This window comes from Coregonus lavaretus (assembly GCF_964263955.1).
Source record: "Coregonus lavaretus genome assembly, contig: HAP1_SCAFFOLD_1349, whole genome shotgun sequence".
Lineage (NCBI taxonomy): Eukaryota > Metazoa > Chordata > Actinopteri > Salmoniformes > Salmonidae > Coregonus > Coregonus lavaretus.
In genome coordinates this window covers 127,501-132,699 of record NW_028162442.1, presented here as the reverse complement: position 1 = coordinate 132,699, position 5,199 = coordinate 127,501, and the positions used below count along the sequence as shown (strand labels likewise).

The following is a 5,199-nucleotide window of genomic DNA, read 5'->3' as shown; positions in this document are numbered from 1 at the left end:
ACTGACCATAACAGCTGAAACAGAGCAGTACCTTGTTCTCCATACAGCTAGACTGACCATAACAGCTGAAACAGAGCAGTACCTTCTCCATACAGCTAGACTGACCATAACAGCTGAAACAGAGCAGTACCTTCTCCATACAGCTAGACTGACCATAACAGCTGAAACATAGCAGTACCTTCTCCTCCATACAGCTAGACTGACCATAACAGCTGAAACAGAGCAGTACCTTCTCCATACAGCTAGACTGACCATAACAGCTGAAACAGAGCAGTACCTTCTCCTCCATAGAGCTAGACTGACCATAACAGCTGAAACAGAGCAGTACCTTCTTCTCCATACAGCTAGACTGACCATAACAGCTGAAACAGAGCAGTACCTTCTTCTCCATACAGCTAGACTGACCATAACAGCTGAAACAGAGCAGTACCTTCTCCTCCATACAGCTAGACTGACCATAACAGCTGAAACAGAGCAGTACCTTCTCCTCCATACAGCTAGACTGACCATAACAGCTGAAACAGAGCAGTACCTTCTCCTCCATACAGCTAGACTGACCATAACAGCTGAAACAGAGCAGTACCTTCTTCTCCATACAGCTAGACTGACCATAACAGCTGAAACAGAGCAGTACCTTCTTCTCCATACAGCTAGACTGACCATAACAGCTGAAACAGAGCAGTACCTTCTCCTCCATACAGCTAGACTGACCATAACAGCTGAAACAGAGCAGTACCTTCTCCATACAGCTAGACTGACCATAACAGCTGAAACATAGCAGTACCTTCTCCTCCATACAGCTAGACTGACCATAACAGCTGACACAGAGCAGTACCTTCTCCTCCATACAGCTAGACTGACCATAACAGCTGAAACAGAGCAGTACCTTGTTCTCCATACAGCTAGACTGACCATAACAGCTGAAACAGAGCAGCACCTTCTCCATACAGCTAGACTGACCATAACAGCTGAAACAGAGCAGTACCTTCTCCTCCATACAGCTAGACTGACCATAACAGCTGAAACAGAGCAGTACCTTCTCCTCCATACAGCTAGACTGACCATAACAGCTGAAACAGAGCAGTACCTTCTGCTCCATACAGCTAGACTGACCATAACAGCTGAAACAGAGCAGTACCTTCTCCATACAGCTAGACTGACCATAACAGCTGAAACAGAGCAGCACCTTCTCCATACAGCTAGACTGACCATAACAGCTGAAACAGAGCAGTACCTTCTCCTCCATACAGCTAGACTGACCATAACAGCTGAAACAGAGCAGTACCTTCTCCTCCATACAGCTAGACTGACCATAACAGCTGAAACAGAGCAGTACCTTGTTCTCCATACAGCTAGACTGACCATAACAGCTGAAACAGAGCAGTACCTTCTCCTCCATACAGCTAGACTGACCATAACAGCTGAAACAGAGCAGTACCTTCTCCATACAGCTAGACTGACCATAACAGCTGAAACAGAGCAGTACCTTCTCCTCCATACAGCTAGACTGACCATAACAGCTGAAACAGAGCAGTACCTTCTCCATACAGCTAGACTGACCATAACAGCTGAAACAGAGCAGTACCTTCTCCTCCATACAGCTAGACTGACCATAACAGCTGACACAGAGCAGTACCTTCTCCATACAGCTAGACTGACCATAACAGCTGAAACAGAGCAGTACCTTCTCCTCCATACAGCTAGACTGACCATAACAGCTGAAACAGAGCAGTACCTTCTCCATACAGCTAGACTGACCATAACAGCTGAAACAGAGCAGTACCTTCTCCTCCATACAGCTAGACTGACCATAACAGCTGACACAGAGCAGTACCTTCTCCATACAGCTAGACTGACCATAACAGCTGAAACATAGCAGTACCTTCTCCTCCATACAGCTAGACTGACCATAACAGCTGAAACAGAGCAGTACCTTCTGCTCCATACAGCTAGACTGACCATAACAGCTGAAACATAGCAGTACCTTCTCCTCCATACAGCTAGACTGACCATAACAGCTGAAACAGAGCAGTACCTTCTCCATACAGCTAGACTGACCATACCAGCTGAAACAGAGCAGTACCTTCTCCTCCTCCTTACAGCTAGACTGACCATAACAGCTGAAACAGAGCAGTACCTTCTCCTCCATACAGCTAGACTGACCATAACAGCTGAAACAGAGCAGTACCTTCTCCTCCATACAGCTAGACTGACCATAACAGCTGACACAGAGCAGTACCTTCTCCATACAGCTAGACTGACCATAACAGCTGAAACAGAGCAGTACCTTCTCCTCCATACAGCTAGACTGACCATAACAGCTGAAACAGAGCAGTACCTTCTCCTCCATACAGCTAGACTGACCATAACAGCTGAAACAGAGCAGTACCTTCTCCTCCATACAGCTAGACTGACCATAACAGCTGAAACAGAGCAGTACCTTCTCCTCCATACAGCTAGACTGACCATAACAGCTGAAACAGAGCAGTACCTTGTTCTCCATACAGCTAGACTGACCATAACAGCTGAAACAGAGCAGTACCTTCTCCTCCTCCTTACAGCTAGACTGACCATAACAGCTGAAACAGAGCAGTACCTTCTCCATACAGCTAGACTGACCATAACAGCTGAAACAGAGCAGTACCTTCTCCTCCATACAGCTAGACTGACCATAACAGCTGAAACAGAGCAGTACCTTCTCCTCCATACAGCTAGACTGACCATAACAGCTGACACAGAGCAGTACCTTCTCCATACAGCTAGACTGACCATAACAGCTGAAACAGAGCAGTACCTTCTCCTCCATACAGCTAGACTGACCATAACAGCTGAAACAGAGCAGTACCTTCTCCTCCATACAGCTAGACTGACCATAACAGCTGAAACAGAGCAGTACCTTGTTCTCCATACAGCTAGACTGACCATAACAGCTGAAACAGAGCAGTACCTTCTCCTCCTCCTTACAGCTAGACTGACCATAACAGCTGAAACAGAGCAGTACCTTCTCCATACAGCTAGACTGACCATAACAGCTGAAACAGAGCAGTACCTTCTCCTCCATACAGCTAGACTGACCATAACAGCTGAAACAGAGCAGCACCTTCTCCATACAGCTAGACTGACCATAACAGCTGAAACAGAGCAGTACCTTCTCCTCCATACAGCTAGACTGACCATAACAGCTGAAACAGAGCAGTACCTTCTCCTCCATACAGCTAGACTGACCATAACAGCTGAAACAGAGCAGTACCTTGTTCTCCATACAGCTAGACTGACCATAACAGCTGAAACAGAGCAGTACCTTCTCCTCCATACAGCTAGACTGACCATAACAGCTGAAACAGAGCAGTACCTTCTCCTCCATACAGCTAGACTGACCATAACAGCTGAAACAGAGCAGCACCTTCTCCATACAGCTAGACTGACCATACCAGCTGAAACAGAGCAGTACCTTCTCCTCCATACAGCTAGACTGACCATAACAGCTGAAACAGAGCAGTACCTTCTCCTCCATACAGCTAGACTGACCATAACAGCTGAAACAGAGCAGTACCTTCTCCTCCATACAGCTAGACTGACCATAACAGCTGAAACAGAGCAGTACCTTCTCCTCCATACAGCTAGACTGACCATAACAGCTGAAACAGAGCAGTACCTTGTTCTCCAAACATTATCTAGCTGCTTTGCTTTAGTCTTAGGCAGGCCTAAGATATATCCTGTCAGCCTGTGTACATGGCTGACAATGACCAATGTTACAACCATTAGTTTACACTCATTGTGTGTATCTGGAGAGGGATAAAATGTGTGTGTGTGTGTGTGTACCTGGGCCGTGAGAACAGGAACGGTCTCTAGAGATCCTCTGTGTTTTTCCACTTCTTCCTTCAGCTTGTCAATCAAGTCCTGCTTCAGAGCCAACGCTCTCTCTGCCTCCTCCAGACGACTACACATGTCTCCCCCCTACAGACACACATTACATATGGTGTTATTAGTTACTGTTGTCTCTTCCTGTCATACAGACACACATTACATATGGTGTTATTAGTTACTGTTGTCTCTTCCTGTCATACAGACACACATTACAGCAGTTACATCATGTCTTGTATTGGTGTTTAGCTCAAAGGTATGAAGCATAGCTAGCCACACACCCCCCCTCTGCCCCCCCCCCCCCCCTCTGCCACACACACCTCAGTCTTGAGTTTGGAGTCGTAGTCCTTAAACAGACAGGTGTAGGCATGCTGCAGCTGAGCTAGTTTCCTCCTGGAAGACAGAGAGGTAAGAAGGACAAGTGTTATTATAAGAACAATACATGTGGATTATTGGTCAGTCTTCAGGGCGGTCTCTAGGTTCTGTGTGTGTGTACCTCTCTTCAGTAATAACCAGTCGGTCAGTCTTCAGGGCGGTCTCTAGGTTCTGTGTCTGCAGCAGTAGTTTGTCTACCGTCACAGAGTGCTGCTTCCTCTGTTGTTCCATCTCTCTCTCTGATGCTGCCAACGCCTCCAGAGCACTGCTCAGCCTGCGCGCACACACGCACACGCACACGCACACACACACACACACACACACACACACACACACACACTAGGGGTGTGAACGTTTAAACAAAGTTGAGGAAATCCCTGACTGACCGAAAAGCCTGTGTGTTTTGCCTTGACAAAATCAAAATCCCAGTTATGACAACAAGAAGAGTCTCCACCACTACTAAGTTGTGGTTAAGTTCGGAGAAATGGCAGACAAAGGCCAGTGACAGCAGCAAAGTCCTGTAAAGTGAGAAGGACATGCAAACTTTGGGAGGTGGAATTGGTAATACAGGTGCAATGCTGAACCACCTGAAAGGGGACGCACATTGACCACCTGAAAGGGGACGCACATTGACCACCTGAAAGGGGACGCACATTGACCACCTGAAAGGGGACGCACATTGACCACCTGAAAGGGGACGCACATTGACCACCTGAAAGGGGACGCACATTGACCACCTGAAAGGGGACGCACATTGACCCCCTGAAAGGGGACGCACATTGACCCCCTGAAAGGGGACGCACATTGACCACCTGAAAGGGGACGCACATTGACCCCCTGAAAGGGGACGCACATTGACCACCTGAAAGGGGACGCACATTGACCACCTGAAAGGGGACGCATATTGACCACCTGAAAGGGGACGCACATTGACCACCTGAAAGGGGACGCACATTGACC

At 47.5% G+C, this 5,199-nt stretch overlaps 1 pseudogene across 1 annotated transcript in view; it reads right to left on the bottom strand.

The window, feature by feature from the left end:
* Positions 1-3,604: 3,604 nt before the first annotated feature.
* The window catches only part of LOC311119240 (NF-kappa-B essential modulator-like), a 10,522-nt pseudogene continuing 8,927 nt past the window's right edge, over positions 3,605-5,199 (bottom strand). The window contains exons 8-10 of the transcript in view: positions 4,361-4,513; positions 4,185-4,257; positions 3,605-3,957 (exon numbers count right to left, since the gene is read on the bottom strand). The product of the transcript in view is annotated as an NF-kappa-B essential modulator-like (transcript). The remainder of the gene's footprint in view (positions 3,958-4,184; positions 4,258-4,360; positions 4,514-5,199) is intronic.